Source organism: Hypanus sabinus, chromosome 1 (assembly GCF_030144855.1).
Source record: "Hypanus sabinus isolate sHypSab1 chromosome 1, sHypSab1.hap1, whole genome shotgun sequence".
Classification (NCBI taxonomy): Eukaryota; Metazoa; Chordata; class Chondrichthyes; order Myliobatiformes; family Dasyatidae; genus Hypanus; species Hypanus sabinus.
The window spans coordinates 500,493-519,226 of NC_082706.1; the positions used below are offsets into that span (position 1 = coordinate 500,493).

An 18,734-nucleotide genomic window follows, 5' to 3' on the forward strand; every position below is an offset into this window, starting at 1 on the left:
AATTTACAATGACCATTTAACCTACTAACCAGTACGTCTTTGGATTGTGGACACTGGCATTGAACTCTGAACTTTGACGCCCCAAGCTATAATATCGTCATTTCTGTAATGATATTGTATTTTCTAACATGTTACCACATATACATTTATATGAAACCTTTAATAATAACTAACATTTCCCAAGTGCTTCACAACAGTACTATCATACAAAAATACCACGTATTATATGCATATATACAGGCAAATAACAAAAACTGGTCAAAAGAAGCGAATCTTGAAAAAGAGGAAGGTATAGGGGCAAGGAAGTTTAAGACGGGGATGTAAGAGCTTTGGGCTCAGGCATCTGAAGGAATGGACCTACCCCCCCACCCCCCGGAAGAGAATTAAATTTCAACATGGGCAAGAAACAGAAATGGAGGGATATGGTTATCTTGGAGGTTAATAGAAATTGTGAAAAGGGAGTGGGGTGGAATAAATGTTACTTGAGAATCAACAAACTTCAGTGTAGCTTCCCTACGTATGGAGCTACTCTACTATTAGACACACATAGCCTCTCTTTAGGCTACAGGGATATGTAGTACGAGGAGAATCAACTCATATCAGAAAAATGTAGCTTCAAGTACATTAGGTGCAATCAGTGCTTGTGTTGAAGTCACTATCTATAGGGATACCACCTCTTTCTATGTGATTTCCAATCAATTATATTGGTAGTAATTTTCATTATTTTCAGCTGTGACTTATTGGGTAATGCTCTTGTTTCTAAATCAAAGGATTATGGATCCATAGCCCATTACAGATATTCAAATTTAAAACACCAGACTGACATTTCCCAAATGGGTACTGATGTAGCACTACATTATTTAAGTTGCCAAATTTTGGACAGACATTAAACCAAGGTCCCATTCTGCTTTCTTAGGTGGTAATACAAGACCCTGGGCACTATCTTGAAGAAATGTTACGTTGTCACTGGTATCCTGGTTAGCATTTTTCCTTCAATCAAAAAAAAGCAGGTTATACAGCAACTTCTGGTATATTGTTGGCAATAAAATAGCTATCATGGTTCTTACAACAGCAATTATACAATGTACTTCATTCTGAATTGGGGCAATGGGTATGAAAAATGCAAGAAAAGTGGAAGTCATTTGTAATTAATAACAATCTATTATAGGGATGAACAGATGATCTCAGATGAGGGAGAAAAAGATGTGACAACATGTGATGCTTTGGTATAGATTCACTTATTCTATGTCTTTATTTTAACATTTGCAGAACTGAAACCCGGTCCACTTGTAGAATAGCAGTATACTTGATGAGGAACAGATCTGGACACAGTAGACTGATAAAGAAAAGGAATTCTATTTCCTGGATGAGTCTATGTTGATTATATATTCCATCAGCAGTACTAGAATTAAGCAGACTCCTCAGATGTCAAGTAGTGGAAGGCTCTGCTGCAGTTCATGTCTGCCTATACAGGAACCACGCAGTCAAGTAGTCAAGAGATTTATTTTGTTTCAACTATTGCATCCACTGAGCTCTAAAAATGAACTACCTCAAAGGCAGATACTCTGTCATTGATTATAATCAAATCTGAAAATGATGGATTCTTTAACTGTTATTTTAGTATTGGTCAAACACGAGGAAATCTGCAGATGCTGGAAATTCAAACAACAACACACACAAAATGTTGGTGGAACACAGCATGCCAGGCAGCATCTATAGGGAGAAGCGCTGTCGACGTTTCGGGCCGAGACCCTTCGTCAGGACTAACTGAAAGGAAAGGTAGTAAGAGATAATCCCTGGCCTGCTGTGTTCCACCAGCATTTTGTGTGTGTGTTGCTTTAAGTATTGGTGTTGGTTTATTGTTGTCACATGTACCAATAAACAGTGAAAACTTTGTGTGCTATCCAGGCAGATCATGACTTACATAACTATACTGAGGTAGTAAAAACAAAATACAGAATATAATGTTGCAGCTACAAAGAAAGTATTATTCAATTAAACATATAACGTACAAAGACTGCAATGAGGTAGATTCGGAGATCACAAATTCATCTTTAGCATATGACAAATTCATTCTGAGAATTAAAGGACAAGTTTAATACAGGCAGCGTTATATTTACTTATTACTGTCCTTATTTAACATTATTTAACACATGGTCAATTCCAGTATTCTTCCAGAAATTTGTGAACTTATAATGTCTATTAATTAGGTATTGAAGATACAGTATCTAGGGGCAGTATTAATTTGTGGTTGTTAAAATATTTGTGCATGACATACTGTATCTTAGGGAGGGTTTAATACATATGATAGGAAGGATAATGATACAGTCTGACAACTTCCAAATTGTCGCGAAATAGTATGGATATAATGAGCTAACAAAGAAATGAGTTATTCCATTGATATCTGGCTCTACATTAATTCACTGAGACACATTAACAGCTTTGTAATTGTACAACAGCATAACAAAATACTGCTTTTACAACCAAATAACTCCATAATCAAGTTTGCAGATGACAGCACGGTGGTCGGCCTGATCAGAGGGGATGACAAGATGACTTACAGGTTTGAGGTCCAGCACCTGGCCGCGTGGTATGCTGACAACAACCTGACCCTTAACACCCAGAAGACCAAGGAGATCATTGTGGACTTTAGGCATGCTAGGAGCCACATTCACGTCCGTATCTACATCAATGGAGCTGTACTGGAGCATGTATCAAGCCTCAAACTCCTTGGTGTCCACATTTCCGGGGATCTCACCTGGTCCCTGAATTCTTCCATCCTGATCAAAAAGGCGCAACAGAGCCTTTATTTCCTGCAGAGCATCAAGAAAGCTCACCTCTATCCCAGGATACTGACAGACTTTTACCACTGTACCACTGAGAGCATACTCACCAACTGCATCTCAGTGTGGTATGGCAATTGTCCCGTATCAGACCACAAAGCACTCCAGCATGTGGTGAAAACTGCCCAGCGGATTATTGGCACCCAATTGCCCACTGTTGAGAACATCTACCATAAATGCTGCCTGGGCAGGGCGAAAAGCATCATCAAGGATGCATCTCACCCTAACCACGGACTTTTAACTCTCCTCCCATCTGGTAGGTGCTACAGGAACCTCCGCTCCTGCACCAGCAGGCACAGGAAGAGCTTCTTCCCTGAGGCTGTGACCCTGCTGAAACTCACATCACAGCGCCTAGCAGTATTGCACCCATTTTGTACTGTGCTGTAGCACTTACTTTTTATTCGCAGTTATTTTGTAAAAAACACTATTCTTTGCATTTCTGGTTAGATGCTAACTGCATTTCATTTAGCTTTGTATCTATACTCGGCACAATGACAATAAAGTTGAATCTAATCTAATCTAATAGGACATTGAACAATACAGAACAGTACAGGCCATTCAGCCCACAATGTTGTGCCAACCCTTAAACCCTGCCTCCCATATAACCCACCACCTTAAATTCCTCCATCTACCTGTCTAGTAGACTCTTAAATTTCACTAGTGTATCTGCCTCCACCACTGACTCAGGCAGTGCATTCCACACACCATCCACTCTCTGAGTAAAATATCCTCCTCTAATATCCTCTAATATCCCCCTTGAACTTTCCTCCCCTTACTTAAAGCCATGTCCTCTTGTATTGAGCAGTAGTGTCCTGGGGAAGAGGCGCTGGCTGTCCACTCTATCTACTCCTCTTAATATCTTGCATACCTCTACCATGTCTCCTCTCATCCACCTTCTCTCCAGACAGTAAAGCCCTAGCTCCCTTAACCTTTGATCATAATGCATACTCTCTAAACCAGGCAGCAACATGGTAAATCTCCTCTGTACCCTTTCCAATGCTTCCACATCCTTCCTATATTGAGGCAACATTAACAGGACACAGTACTCCAAGTGTGGCCTAGCCAGAGTTTTATAGAGCTGCATCATTACCCCGCAACTCTTCAACTCTATCCCTTGACTTAAGAAAGCTAACACTCCATAAGCTTTCTTAACTACCCTATCTACCTATGAGGCAACTTTCAGGGATCTGTGGACATGTACCCCCAGATTCCTTCACATTACCAAGTATCCTGCCATTTACTTTGTACTCTGCCTTGGAGTTTGTCCTTCCAAAGTGTACCACCTCACACTTCTCTGGGTTGAATGCCATCTGCCACTTCTCAGCCCACTTCTGCATCCTATCAACGTCTCTCTGCAATCTTCGACAATCCTCAACACCAACAACCTTTGTGTCGTCTGCAAACTTGCCAACCCACCCTTCTACACCCACATCCAGGTCGTTAATAAAAATCACGAAAAGTAGAGGTCCCAGAACCGATCCTTGTGGGACACCTCTAGTCACAACCTTCCAATCTAAATAAAATAAAATCTAATCTAAAATAAATATTGGGGAAGGTAGTTGCTTTTAAAATGACTAAATATATTGAGTTACCATGAAAAGCCAAGCAAATGGGGCACAAGGCTCTTACTAATGTGAAAGTTTTGTTAAGACTATAGGCTGACAAACCATAATGTTACAGAATCAGTTAAAAGAGCTATTTCTTAATGGGGACTTGTCATACTTTATCAACTATGAGAAACTTCACTTGTTTTCTTACTGAATGTCAAAACTTAAACATTGGCTCTGGCACATCACTCTTTGGTAGGTGGGAAAGGAAAAGGAAGTTTGGTAATTAACGATGGTTACCAGTAAATGGGGAAAAGTTAAGTAAATTCAGTGGGATGCAATGATTGAATAAATTCCACTGTATGAGAGTTGGCACTGTGAATTTACTAACAGACGAGATTTTACAGATACTAGAGCACCATATAATTCTAGTGAGTCCACTTCATACATTTTCTCTTGCACAGAAGAACAACATATAGTTACCTTCCCTCGTGCTTGCTTTACCTGTGGTTATCTGTGAATAACTTTCAGTATTTGGCGTGCTTGCGATTGACATTCGGCGCTCTTTTGCGTTGGCACAGCTGTTGGCCTATGGATTTTCTGTGCAAGTATTAAAAATGCCAACAGGACCAGTTGGATTATTCGGTGCTCTTGAGATCATTGGGTAATTAGACACTTGGCAAAGGCCAATAAAAAAAGGTTATGTTTAAGCAGAGCAGCCATTATGGTAATGGTACAGAGTTAGAATGGCCCAAAGTTTTGGCAAGGGGAGGCAGAAGTTAAGGAAGCTTTCTGGTACATTTCCTTTTATCTTTGCCTGGTAGTATAGTGAAAATGGGTCTTGGATCAGCAGTGTGTTCTTCAGGTCAGATGTAGGAACACAGGGAGATCTACTGATAACTAATCCTCACAAACAGGAGCTGCAGCTGGATGACTTTTGGCTCATATGGGAGAATGAGATGATGACATATAGGAGCCACAGGAAGTCATTCACCCCTGAGTTGCAGGAGGCGGCTGGCTGGGGTTTGTCAGGAGATTGAAAGAAAATCAACAGATAGTGCAGAGTACCCCTGTGGCCATTACCCTCAATAACAGGTATGTCACTTTGGATACTTTTGGGGGAGGATGGTGGTGGGGGGGGGGGGGGGGAAGGGAGTGAGGAACCAACCTCTCAGGGAAAAGCCAGAATGACCAAGTCTTTGGCACTGACTCTGGCTCTGTGGCTCAGAAGGGAAAAGGGGGACACTGAAGAGAAGTGCAGTGCAGTAGTGATAGGGGATTCAATATCTAGGGGAGCAGACATTGACTCTCAAATGCCAGGGTTAATGGCATCTCAGATCACATCCACAGCATTCTAAAAGGGAGGGTCAGCTAGAAGTCATGGTACATATTGGTCCAACGATATTGGTAGGAAAAGGGATGAGGTCTTGAACAGAGAGTATAGGGAGCTAGGGAAGAAGCTGAAAAACATGGACTCAAAAGGTGATAATCTCTGGATTGCTGCCTGTGCCAAGTTGCAGTGAGGCTAAGAATAACAGGATTTGGCATATGAATGTGTAGCTGAAAAATTGCTGCAGAGGGCAGGGGTTCAGATTTGTGGATAATTGGGATCTCTTCTGGGAAAGGTATGGCCTGTACAAAAAAAGGACGGGTTGCACCTGAACTCAAGGGGGACCAATATCCTTGTGGGCAGGTTTGCTAGAACTGCTGGGGAAGGATTTAAATTCGTTTGGCAAGGAGATGAGAACCTGAGTGACAGGTCAGAAACTGGGGTGGTTGGTACATAAGTAGATGTAGCGTGTGGTGAGACTATGAGGAAGCAAAGATCAGACGATCTCTTTAGAGGCTACAAGGAATCAAGGAAGGAGCTGAAGAATGAACTTAGGAGAGTTAGATGGGGCATGAGCCGGCCTTGGTGAGTAGGATTAATGAAAACTCCAGAACTTTCTACATGAACAGTATGTGAGGAACAAGAGGATGACTACAGTGAGAGTAAGACTGATCAAGGATAGAAGAGGAAGTGTGTCTGGAGTCAGAAGAGGTGGGTGAGAGGGTGCTCTTAATGAATACCTTCCTTCAGCAGTAAGAGAGACCTTGAAATTTGTAAGGTCAGGATAAAATAGACTCATATACTAGAACACGTTGATGGAACATTTGGAGAACGTCAGGATAGATTAAGTCCCCAGTGTCATACAGGTAAAACCCCTGGAAGTGAGGGAAGAGACTGCTGTGCCTTTGGGATGATCTTCCCAATCAGAATCAGGTTTATTATCACCAACATGTGACGTGAAATTTGTTAACTTACCAGCAGCAGTTCAATGCAATAAATAATCTAGCAGAGAAAAAAATAAATAAAATTTTAAAAAGAATAATAAAAAATAAGTAAATCAATTACGGTATATGTAAATTGAATAGATTAGAAAAACGTGCAAAGACAGAAATACTGTATATTAAAAAAAGTTGAGGTAGTGTCTAAAGATTCAATGTCGATTTAGAAATCGGATGGCAGAAGGGAAGAAGCTGTTCTTGAATTGCTGAGTACATGCCTTCAGGCTTTTGTACCTCTGACCTGATGGTAACAGTGAGAAAAGGGTATGCCTGGGTGCTGGAGGTCCTTAATAATGGATGCTGCCTTTCTGAGACACCGATCCCTGAAGATGTCCTGGGTACTTTGTAGGCTAGTAGCCAAGATGGAGCTGACTAGATTTACAACCTTCTGCAGCTTCTTTCGCTCCTGGGCAGTAGCCCTTCCATACCAGACAGTGAGGCAGCCTGTCAGAATGCTTTCAACGGTACAACTATAGAAGTTTCTGAGTGTCATTTGTTGACATACTAAATCTCTTCAAACTCCTAATGAAATATAGCTGCTGTCTTGCCTTCTTTGTAACTACATCGATATGTTGGGACCAGGTTAGATCCTCAGAGATCTTAACACCCATGAACTTGAAGCTGCTCACTCTCTCCACTTCTGATCCCTCTATGAGGATTGGCTTGTGTTCGTCTTACCCTTCCTGAAGACCACAATTAGCTCTTTTGTCTTACTTACGTTGAGAGCCAGGTTGTTGCTGCAGCACCACTCCAATAGTTGGCATATCTCACTCCTGTATGCCCTATCATCACCACCTGAAATTCTACCAACAATGGTAGTATCGTCAGCAAATTTATAGATGGTATTTGAGCTATGCCTAGCCACATAGTCATGTGTGTATAGAGTAGAGCAGTGGGATAAGCACACATCCCTGAGTTGCGCCAGTGTTGATAGTCAGCGAGAAGGATATGTTATCACCAATCCGCACAGATTGTGGTCTTCCAGTTAGGTAGTTGAGGATCCAATTGAAGAGCGAGGTACAGAGGCCCAGGTTCTGCAACTACTCAATCAGGATTGTAGGAATGATGAACAGCATCCTGACATAGGTGTTTGTGTTGTCCAGGTGGTCTAAAGCCATGTGCAGAGCCACTGAGATTGTGTCTGCCATTGACCTATTGTGGCAATAGACAAATTACAATAGGTCCAGGTCCTTGCTGAGGCAGGAGTTCAGTCTAGTCATTACCAACCTTTCAAAGCATTTTATCACTGTCTATGAGTGCTACTAGGCGGAAGTCCTAAAGGCAGCCCACATTATTCTTCTTAGGCACTGGAATAATTGTTGCTTTTTTGAAGCAGGTGGTAACTTCCACCCATCGCAGTAAGGGGTTGAAAATGTCCTTGAGAACTTCTGCTAGTTGGTTGGCACAGATTTTCAGAGCCTTACCAGATACTCCTTCTGGACCTTCCGTCTTGCAAGGGTGCACTCTCTTTAAAGACAGCCTAACATTGACCTCTGAGATGGAGATCACAGGGTCATCAGGGATCTTCACAGCTGTAGCTGTGTTCTCCCTTTCAAAGCATGCTTAAAAGGCATTGAGATTATCTGGTATTGAAGCATCGCTGCCATTCATGCTACTGGGCTTTGCTTTGTAGGAAGTAATGTCTTGCTGACCCTGCCAGAGTTGCTGTGTATCCAATGTCGCCTTCAAACTTGTTCGAAATCATCTCTTCGCCCTTGAAATAGCCTTCTGCAAATCATACCTGGTTTTCTGGTGTAGGCCTCATCACTGGCCACAGGTGTGGTGCTGGAAGATTGGAGGGTGGTGAATGCTATTCCTTTGTTTAAGAAAGTGTAGGGATAACACTGGCAAATAAAGACCAGTGAGTCTTATTTCAGTAGTGGGCAAGTTATTAGAGAAAATTCTTAGAGATAGGATTTATGAGCACTTGGAAAAACATAGTCTGATTAAGGATAGTCAGCATGGCTTTGTAAGGGGCAGATCATGCCTCACGAGTCTGAATGAATTCTTTGAGGATGTGGCAAAATGCATTTAAAGGTAGAAAAGTGGATACGGTGTATATGGATTTTAGTAAGACACATGATAAAGTTCCATAGTAGACACATTCAGAAAGTCATGAGGCACAGTATCCAGGCAAACTTGGCTGTTTGGATACATAAGTGACTTGAGAGGGTAATAGTAAATGGAGAGCATTCGGCCTGGAGGTCAATGAGCAGTTTAACTGCAGGGATCTTTTCTGGGACCCCTGCTCTTTGTGATTTTTTTTATAAATGACTTTGATTAGGAAATGGATTAATTAGTTTGCAAACAACACGAAGATTGGTGGAGTTGTGGATACCGTAGAAGATTGTTGTAGATTACAACGGGGCATTGAAATAATGCAAAACTGGGCTGAGAAGAGCCAGATGAATTTGAACCTGGAGAAGTGTGAAGTGCAAGGTCCAATTTGAGGGTAGAGTACAGGGTTAATGGCATGATTTTTGGCAGTATGAAAGAACAGAGGGATCTTGGGATCCACATCTATAGATCCCTCAAAATTGTGCACGTTGACTGGGTTGTTAAGAATGCATATGTTGTGTTGGCTTTCATTAATTGAGAGATTGAGTCAAAGAGCCAAGAGTCATGGAGATGAACAACAAAGAAGCAGGCCCTTCGGCCAATCTAGTCCATGCGAAAACTATTTAATCTGCCTACTTCCATTGACCTGTACTGGGATCATAGCCCTCCATATCCCTTTCCATATACCTACTAAAACTTCTCTTAAACATTCAACTTGATCTCGCATGGACCACTTGTGCTGGTAGCTCATTCCACACTCTCATGACCTTTAAGTGAAGAGGTTTCCTATCATGTTCCCCTTAAACATCTCACCTTTCACTCTTAACCCATGACCTATAGTTGTAGTCCCACCCATAAAATCTCCTCTCAATTTTCTACATTTTAAAGAATACAGTCAAAACCTATTAAATCTCTCCTTATAACTCAGGTCTTCCAGACCCAACAACATCCTCATAAATTTTCTCAGCAATCAACCTTGTTTAATTCTTTCCTATAGGTAGGTGACTAAAACTGTATACAATACTCCAAATTGGGCTTTATCAACATCCTATTCAATTTCAACATAACACCTTAGTTTCTATACTCGTTACATTGATTTATGAAGGCCAATGTGCCAAAAGCATTCTTTACAGCGCTACCTACCTGTGACACCACTTTCAACAAATTTTGCACCTGGATTCCTAGACCCCTTTGTTTTACTACACTCCACTTGTCTGCATTCAATTCCATCTGCCATTTTTCAGCCATTTTTTCCAGCTGATGCAAATACCACCTCATTGTCCACACTTCCAATTTTGGTGACATCCGCAAATTTGCTGATCCAGTTAACCACATTACCATCTAGATCATTGATATGGATGACAAACAACAATGAACCTAGCACTGATCCCAGCAGCACACCACTGGCCTCCAGAGAAACCCCCATCTACGACCACTCTTTGGCTTCTCCCATGAAGCCAACATCTAATCCAATTTATTACCTCCCATGCGAGACTTTGTCAAATGGCCTTACTAAAGTCCACGTAGAGAACCTACACTGCCTTGCTTCCCATAGGGTCCGAGGGAACACCTTGTTAGGCCCTGGGGATTTATTCACTCTGATTTGTCTCAGGGTAGCAAACACCACCTCCTCTGTAATTTGCACAGGGTCCATGAATTTGATTCCACTTTGCCTCACTTCTGCAGACTGTATCCATTTCCTGAGTAAACGCAGATGCAGAGAACACATTTACAATCTCCCCATCTGCTTTGACTCCACACATGGATTACCATTTTGGCCTTCCAGAGAACCAATTTTGTTCCTTGCAATCCTTTTGCTCTTAACATATCTGTAGAACCCCTTAGGATTCGCCTTCACCTTGTCAGCAACTTCATGCCTTCTATTAGCCCTCTTGATTTCTTTCTTAACTGTTCTCTGGCATTTCATATACTTCATAAGCGCCACATTTGTTCCTACCTGTCTATACCTGCTATACACCTCCCTTTTTCTCTTAATTAGGGCTTCAATATATCTTGAAAATCAAGATTCCCTACATTTTTTATCTTTACTTTTTATTCTGACAGGTACATACAAGCATTGTACTCTCAAAATTTCATTTCTGAAGGCCTCCCACTTTCTAAGTACACCTTTGCCATAAAACAGCTTGTCCCAATCCACACTTGCCAGATCATTTCTGATAGAATCCAATTGCTTTTCTCCAGTTTAAAACCTCAACCCGTGAACCAGACCTACCTCTTTACGTATTTACTTTGAACTAATGGCATTATGATCACTGGATGCAATGTGTTCTACACAAACTCTGTCACCTGCTCTGTCTCATTCCCTATTAGCAGATCCAGTATCGCATGTTCTCTCATTGGAACTTCTACGTACTGATGAAGGAAACATTCCTGAACACATTTGACAAACTCTATCCCATCTAGTCCTTTTACAGTTTGGGATTCCCAGTCAATGTGTGGGAAGTTAAAATCACCTGCTATATCAACTTTATATTTCTTACAACAGTGTGTGATTCCCTTTACAAATTTGATCCTTTAAATCCCTCAGACTATTGGGTGATCTGTAATACAGCTTCATTAATTGGTCATAGTTTTCTTATTTCTCAGATCCACCCAACTTACTTTTGAGTCAAGTTCTCCAATCTGTCCTGATGGAGCAGAACCTTGACATTTAACTTGACTAGTAATGCCACCCCTCTTCCTTTATTTACTCCCACTCTGTCATAACTAACCCCAGAATATTGAGGTGACAGTCCCGTACCTCCTGTAACCAAGTCTCACTAATGGCTACAATATCATAATTCCAGATGTTGATCCATGCCCTGAGCTAATCCCCTTTTCTATGATACTTCTTGCATTGTACACAGTTAGGACACTTGTCACGCCATGCTCTCTCTTTTGATTTCTGACTTTATATGAGGACTTACTGACATCTGCCTCCACAAACTTTCTACTAACTGTTCCCATCCCCCTCCAGATCTAGTTTCAACCCCACCGTGAAGTATTAAGACCGTAAGACATAGGAGCAGAATTAGGCCATTTGGCCTATTGAGCCTGCTCCGCCATTTCATCATGGCTGTTTCATTTTTCCTCTCAGCCCCAATCTCCTGCCTTCTCTCCATATCCTTCAATGCTTGGCCAATCAAGACTCTATCAACCTCTGCCTTAAATATACATACAGACTTGGTCTCCACAGCTGCCCGTGGCAAAAAATTCCACAAATTCACCAGTCTTTGGCTACAGAAATTCCTCCTCATTTCCATTCTATTCTGAGGCTGTGTCCTCTGGTCTTAAGACTCTCCCACCATAGAATCATAGAAATCTACAGCACAATACAGGCCCTTTGGCCCACAATGTTGTACCAACCATATAACCTACTTAGAAACTGGCTAGAATTACCCTACCCCATAGCCCTCTATTTTTCTAAGCTCCATGTACCTACCTAAGAGTCTCTTAAAATACACTATTGTATCCACCTCTACCACTGTTGCTAGCAGTGCATTCCACACTCCCACCATTCTCTGTGTTTAATAAAACTTACCTCTGACATCCCCCTTGTACCTACCTCCAAGCACCTTAAAACTATGCCCCTTCATGTTAGCCATTTCAGCCTTTGGTAAAAGCCTCTGGCTATCCACACGATCAATGCCTCTCACGATATGAAACAATCTCTCCATGTCCACTCTGTCAAGGCCCTCCCCATTCGACAGGTTTAGATGGGGTCACCCCTCATTTTTCTGAATTCCAGTGAATACAGGCCCAGGGTCATCAAAAACTCTTGTTATGACAAGCCATTTAATAAAGCCTCCCACTAGGTTATCAGTCCCTCTCCAGTTCAGGTGCAAACGATCCCTTGTATACTGGTCCCACCTTCCTTGGAAGGGAGCCCAACAATCCAAAAATCTTATGCCCTTCCTCCTACAACAACTCCCTAGTCACATATTAAACTGTATAATCTTCCTTGTTCTGGCCTCACTAGCACTTGGCATGGGTAGTAAACCTGAGATCACAACCCTGGAGGTCCTATCCTTTAACTTAGCATTTAACTCCCTCAACATCCTATGCAAAACCTCATCACTCGTCCTACCCATGTCATTGATACCTACATTGATACCTAACTCTGTCCAGATTGATAGCTGGTCAAAGCTCTAAAGGTGGAGTTGTGGCGGCACTCAATAGCGACTCCTTCAAGCTCATCTGCGGAAACCACTTAATTTCTAATTTAATGTCTTTCTTCATCCTTTTCAGGTGGATGGGGTTCTGTTGAAGACCCTGAGCTGGTGTTACACTCAGACTTCAGATCTTTGTGGTGGTGGGATCTGTTCCCAGGGAATTCTGATGGGACCAGCTGCTTTTTGAAATTTCAAGTACACAGCCTAGAAGACAAGCATACCTTCAGAGTTCCAAGGTTTCGCAGCCCTGTGGGCAGGCTGATTCTAAGCCAGTGCTGCTGACTAAAGCATCATGGGAGAAAACAGATTGTTGAGAGCAAGAGATCAGCTGTCGGAGGCTCTGTTGTTGGCAATTTGCGCTCCTTCTCTCTCTCTGTCTCGCTGGTGGTGGAGAGTTTATTGCCAATTCCCCAGTTGGAGAACTTGCAAGAAAAAAAAGCACATTGGTGTTTTATTATGTCTTCCCTCAAGAGTGTGAAAGGGGGCACCTCTTTTTTCCTTTATTAGAGGGAGGGAGAAGGGGAAAGAGAGAGTCACTGTGGTATGTCAAATTGTCCAGTGAACAATTAGCTTTTGTTGCACAGCAGATCATGGTCTTTATTGGGGGCTTTGCTATTGCATGCTTGATGGGTGGGGGTGCTGATGCTTTTTTTTGCAGGTGGGTGGGGGAGGGTTGTTGTTTTGCTCCTGCTTGTGACTGGGAGGGGGGAGTAGGGGGCTTTGGGGCTCTAATGTTTTAACTGTCACTCTTGAGGGTACTCTTGTTTTCATGGCACACCATCAAGGCACTAGATGTGTCAACAAAAGAGGGCAGCTAGGCGGAGAAGATGTTCACAGCTCTCCTCTCACCCATTGTTGACTGTTACAACGACGAGGAAGGAGCAAGTGTCAGTGTGTCGGGAAACACTGATACGTAGCTCATGAGTTGTGATTCCTTCCACGCTACGCACCAGAGTGCTGGAGGAACTGCATGAGGGGCACCTGGGTACCGTGAAAAAAGTCTTGCCCATGCCTATGTGTGGTGGCCAGGAAGCGATAAACATATTAAGGGCTTGACCAATAACTGCTCTGGATGTCAAAAGATTCAGAACACACCACCACAAGCCCCTCTCCATCCATGGAAGTGGCCCTCATCACCATGGCAACCAGTGCACATTGACTTTGCTGGACCATTCATGGACTCTATCTTTTTAATCGCTGTTGATGCACATTCCAAATAGCCAGAGGTCATCAAAAATGAAAACAACCACATCAGAAAAGACCATTATGGTTCACCAAGAATGGCATACCAGAACATATCTGCAGAGACAATGGACGACAATTTGTCTCTGAAGAATTCCAAAGTTTCGTGAAGAACAATGGAATCAAGCACTTTACATCTGTCCCTTACCATCCATCCACAAATGGCTTGGCAGAAAGATTTGTGCTGACATTCAAGAAAGCCATTAAGGCAACAGACAGCGAAAATCAACCACTGCAACACAAGATAGACAACTTCCTCCTTACCTACCGTAACGCAGTACACGCAACCACTAATCAGACCGTAGCGATGATGTTTCTGAACAGGAACCTGAGGTCCCGCATGGATCTTCTTAAACCAGATGTAAGGCATGATGTGGAAAACAGACAGTTCAAACACTTGAATGCTAAGCCAACACGGAACTTCAGTGTGGGACAGTCAGTTCTTGCACGTGATTACTGGATTGAAAAGTGACAACCGGGTATAATGTCCACCATAGATGGACCATTGAGTTAAAAATTAATAAAAAGATTTAAAAAGAAAGAAAAAGATGGACCATTGATGTATAGAGTACAGATGGGAGGGAACGCTGGAGATGGGAGCTAAGTTAACAGGGTTCTTTACTGACTGAAACCGAACTGAACACACAAGTACAGATCAATATATGCCTAATAATGCATGCCCCATACGCGCCTAATAGTACATACAACGACGTTACTACAACATAAAGTAGTCCCATATTATACAGTAGGCTATAAGGTAAGCTCCTCCCCTTTTATTTTAATAGTGTATCAACTTGGATGAAGCAGCAGAAACAAGACAAGGTGCAGGGATCTTCTGACTATCCTCAGGATCAAGCGCAGTTGTTACGTTGCTCTGTTCAGATTTCAAAGCTGTTGTTGATACTCAACAGCCATCCATGATTCCTTCTCAATTTGTCCTGGCTCAAGAGGGAGAATTCCTTGAGATGCACATTCAGCACAAGTATGAAAATACAACAATAGAAACCTTACAGTTTGTTGCCAGAATTTGTCCCTGTTTTGATGCTGTTTCTTAACTTCTTTGTGAAAAACAAGACACATTGGCTGAGGGTTCAAAATATGTACGTGCAAAAGAAACTTTCCTGTAAAGGATTAAGTGTATGATTCTCAATGGAGGAAATGATTGGTTCAAGATTTACCTTGTGCGAATGCTGTTCTGTTTGAATGGAACTGATTTTGTCCAGGAGCTTTTAAGGAATGACCAGTTTTCATGGATTGTTCCCAAGGAAATTGTTCAGGAGCAGATGGAGATGCTGTTCTTTTTGGAGGTTTAAGCTTATTGAAAGTTCCCTGATCTTCCATTATCTGTTCATCTGTTAACAAGTAATTTAACTGAGCAGGTGCAGGTTTTCGTCTTTTGTCTGGAATTGGAACAGGGTCATTAGGTCTCCTCCTCAGCTTCCTAGTTATTCATGTCCCAGCAATAGTGGTCCTCCATTTTTCAGTACATAGAGGTTCAGCTGCTGTGTTTTGTCTCCACAGGTCACTGTCACTTTAATTTTACCTTTGGGACGCACTTTCTGTCCTGTGTAAGTTGGTAGCTGCAGCTTAGTTTGTTTCGGAGGTATGTGAGAAAACAGTTGTTTGTAGTCATGTACAGAGATCACTGTTAAAGCTGAGCCTGTGTCCAACTCCATTTTCAGTCTCATGCCTGCCACTTGTGGAGTGATCCATATTGCTCCAGATTTAGGCCAGTTAGAAGAGTGGGCTGAAAGATGACAGATGGAGTTTAATGCTGATAAGTGTGATGTGCTACATTTTGGTAGGGCTAATCAAAATAGGACATACATGGTAAATACATGGTCTGCATCCCAGAGTGCTTAAGGAAGTAGCATGGTCTGCATCCCAGAATGCTTAAGGAAGTAGCCCAAGAAATAGTGGATGTATTAGTGATAATTTTTCAAAACTCCTTAGATTCTGGATTAGTTCCTGAGGATTGGAGGGTGGCTAATGTAACCCCACTTTTTAAAAAAGGAGGGAGAGAAAAACCGGGGAATTATAGACTGGTTACTCTGACGTTGGTGGTAGGGAAAATGCTAGAGTCGGTATTCAAAGATGTGATAACAGTACAATTGGAAAGAGGTGAAATCATCGGACAAAGTCAGCATGGATTTGTGAAAGGAAAATCATGTCTGATGAATCTTACAGAATTTTTTGAAGATGTAACTAGTAGAGTGGATAGGGGAGAGCCAGTGGATGTGGTATATTTAGATAGTTAAAAGGCTTTTGACAAGGTCCCACACAGGAGACTAGTGTGCAAACTTAAAGCACATGGTATTGGGGGTATGGTATTGATGTGGTTAAGAGAATTGGTTGGCAGACAGGAAGCAAAAAGTGGGAGTAAACGAGACCTTTTCAGAATGGCAGGCAGTGACTAGTGGGGTACCGCAAGGCTCAGTGCTGGGACCTCAGTTGTTTACAATATATATTAATGATTTAGACGAAGGAATTAAATGCAGCATCTCTAAGTTTGCGGATGACACGAAGGTGGGCGGCGGTGTTAGCTGTGAGGAGGATGCTAAGAGGATGCAGGGTGACTTGGATAGGTTAGGTGAGTGGGCAAATTAATGGCAGATGCAATTTAATGTGGATAAATGTGAGGTTATCCACTTTGGTTGCAAGAACAGGAAAACAGATTATTATCTGAACGGTGGCCGATTAGGAAAAGGGGAGGTGCAACGAGACCTGGGTGTCATTGTACACCAGTCATTGAAGGTGGGCATGCAGATACAGCAGGCGGTGAAAAAGGCAAATGGTATGTTGGCATTCATAGCAAAAGGATTTGAGTACAGGAGCAGGGAGGTTCTACTGCAGTTGTACAATGCTTTGTGAGACCGCACCTAGAGTATTGTGTGCAGTTTTGGTCCCCTAATCTGAGGAAAGACATTCTTGAGGGAGTACAAAGAATGTTCACCAGATTGATTCCTGGGATGGCAGGACTTTCATGTGAAGAAAGACTGGATCGACTAGGCTTATACTTGCTGGAATTTAGAAGATTGAGGGGGGATCTTATTGAAACGTATAAAATTCTAAAGGGATTGGACAGGCTAGATGCAGGAAGATTGTTTCTGATGTTGGGAAGTACAGAACGAGGGGTCACAGTTTAAGAAGAAAGGGGAAGCCTTTTAGGACCAAGGTGAGGAAAAATTTCACACAGAGAGTGGTGAATCTGTGGAATTCTCTGCAACAGGAAACAGTTGAGGGGTGGAGTTTCAAGATGGCGACGTAAGCATCTGCCTTTTAGGCGCTCTTTATTTTTTTAACTATAATCACCCTTTAATTAGATCTTTTCGAACTTAATCATATGAGTTGCTACCTTTGATTGACCCTTTTTTCCTAAAATAATAGTTGATCTAATCTTGTCAAACCTAAAATGGCTACAAGTAAGAAATCGGCTAAGGATCCTGTATCCATCGACGCAATTTCTGGTCTTTTGGACATTAAACTGGATGTTAAATTTGCGGGTATGGAAGGTAAATTGGACAATAAACTGGATGCTAAATTTGCGGGTCTGGAAGGCAGACTAGAAGGTAAATTGGACAGTAAACTGTTAAGTTTGGAAAGGAGGATTACTACGAAAATATCCGATTTTGAAGGAGTTGTTAAATCGCTTGAAACTAAGTTTCAGTCGCAGGCGTTAGTGGTTCAGCAGCTTGGAAATAAGATCACGACTCTTGAACAATCAATTTGTGAAAAAGCACGTACAATTGAAGTGTTAGAGAAGAAGATAGAGTCGACTGCTAAAACTTTAGATCAGTATAAGTTTAAAATTACTGATCTTGAAAATCGTTCTCGCAGACAGAATTTGCGCATCATCGGAATTCCCGAAAAAGTTGAGTCCGGTGATTTAACTGAATTTTTCTCTAAATTACTGTGGGAAATTTTCGGTGGTGAAGGTTTGAAAAATGAACCTGTTATCGATCGCGCTCACAGAGTTGCGAGGCTTTCGTCTGTGTCTGATAAACCACGAGCGGTGATTGTTCGCCTTCATTATCCTCGTGAGAAAGAGCTTCTAATTCGGTTAGCTCGTAAAAAAGGTATGATCTCCTACCAAAATTACTCATTTCGAATTGTTGAGGACTATTCGTATGAAGTAATGAAAGCCAGGATCGCTTTTAAACCAGTGATGGCAGAGATTCATTCGATTGGATTTAAACAAGCTTTAATGTATCCAGCGAAGCTTAGAATGGTGCTGCCCGACAACAGTTTACACTTTTTTAACACTCCTGAAGAAGCGAAGAAATTTGTTGAAGAATATCGATCCTCTAGTGCAACTTGAACTATGAGTTACATTGAAGATTTTTTTTTGGAGAGAGGATGCCATTTCATTTTAAGTTTTAACCCTGGAAGTTGGGTTATAACTTTTTATTTTGAACTATGGGTCTGGGTCTTTTTTTTTTACTACTATTATTATTGCTTATAGATGCTGTTTTAATTTTTATAATATCCTTTTTTATACACGTTTGTATTTTGTAATAATGAATTATTTTTTCAAAATGTCGTTT

General features: G+C 41.8%; 1 protein-coding gene and 1 long non-coding RNA gene across 3 annotated transcripts in view; one reads left to right on the forward strand and one right to left on the reverse strand.

Annotated features, from left to right (window-relative positions):
• LOC132387011 (uncharacterized) overlaps window positions 1-18,734 on the forward strand; it is a 609,870-nt gene that overhangs the window by 472,315 nt on the left and 118,821 nt on the right. The gene's annotated exons all lie outside the window — the stretch shown is intronic.
• gmcl1 (germ cell-less, spermatogenesis associated) overlaps window positions 1-18,734 on the reverse strand; it is a 262,908-nt gene that overhangs the window by 108,675 nt on the left and 135,499 nt on the right. The gene's annotated exons all lie outside the window — the stretch shown is intronic.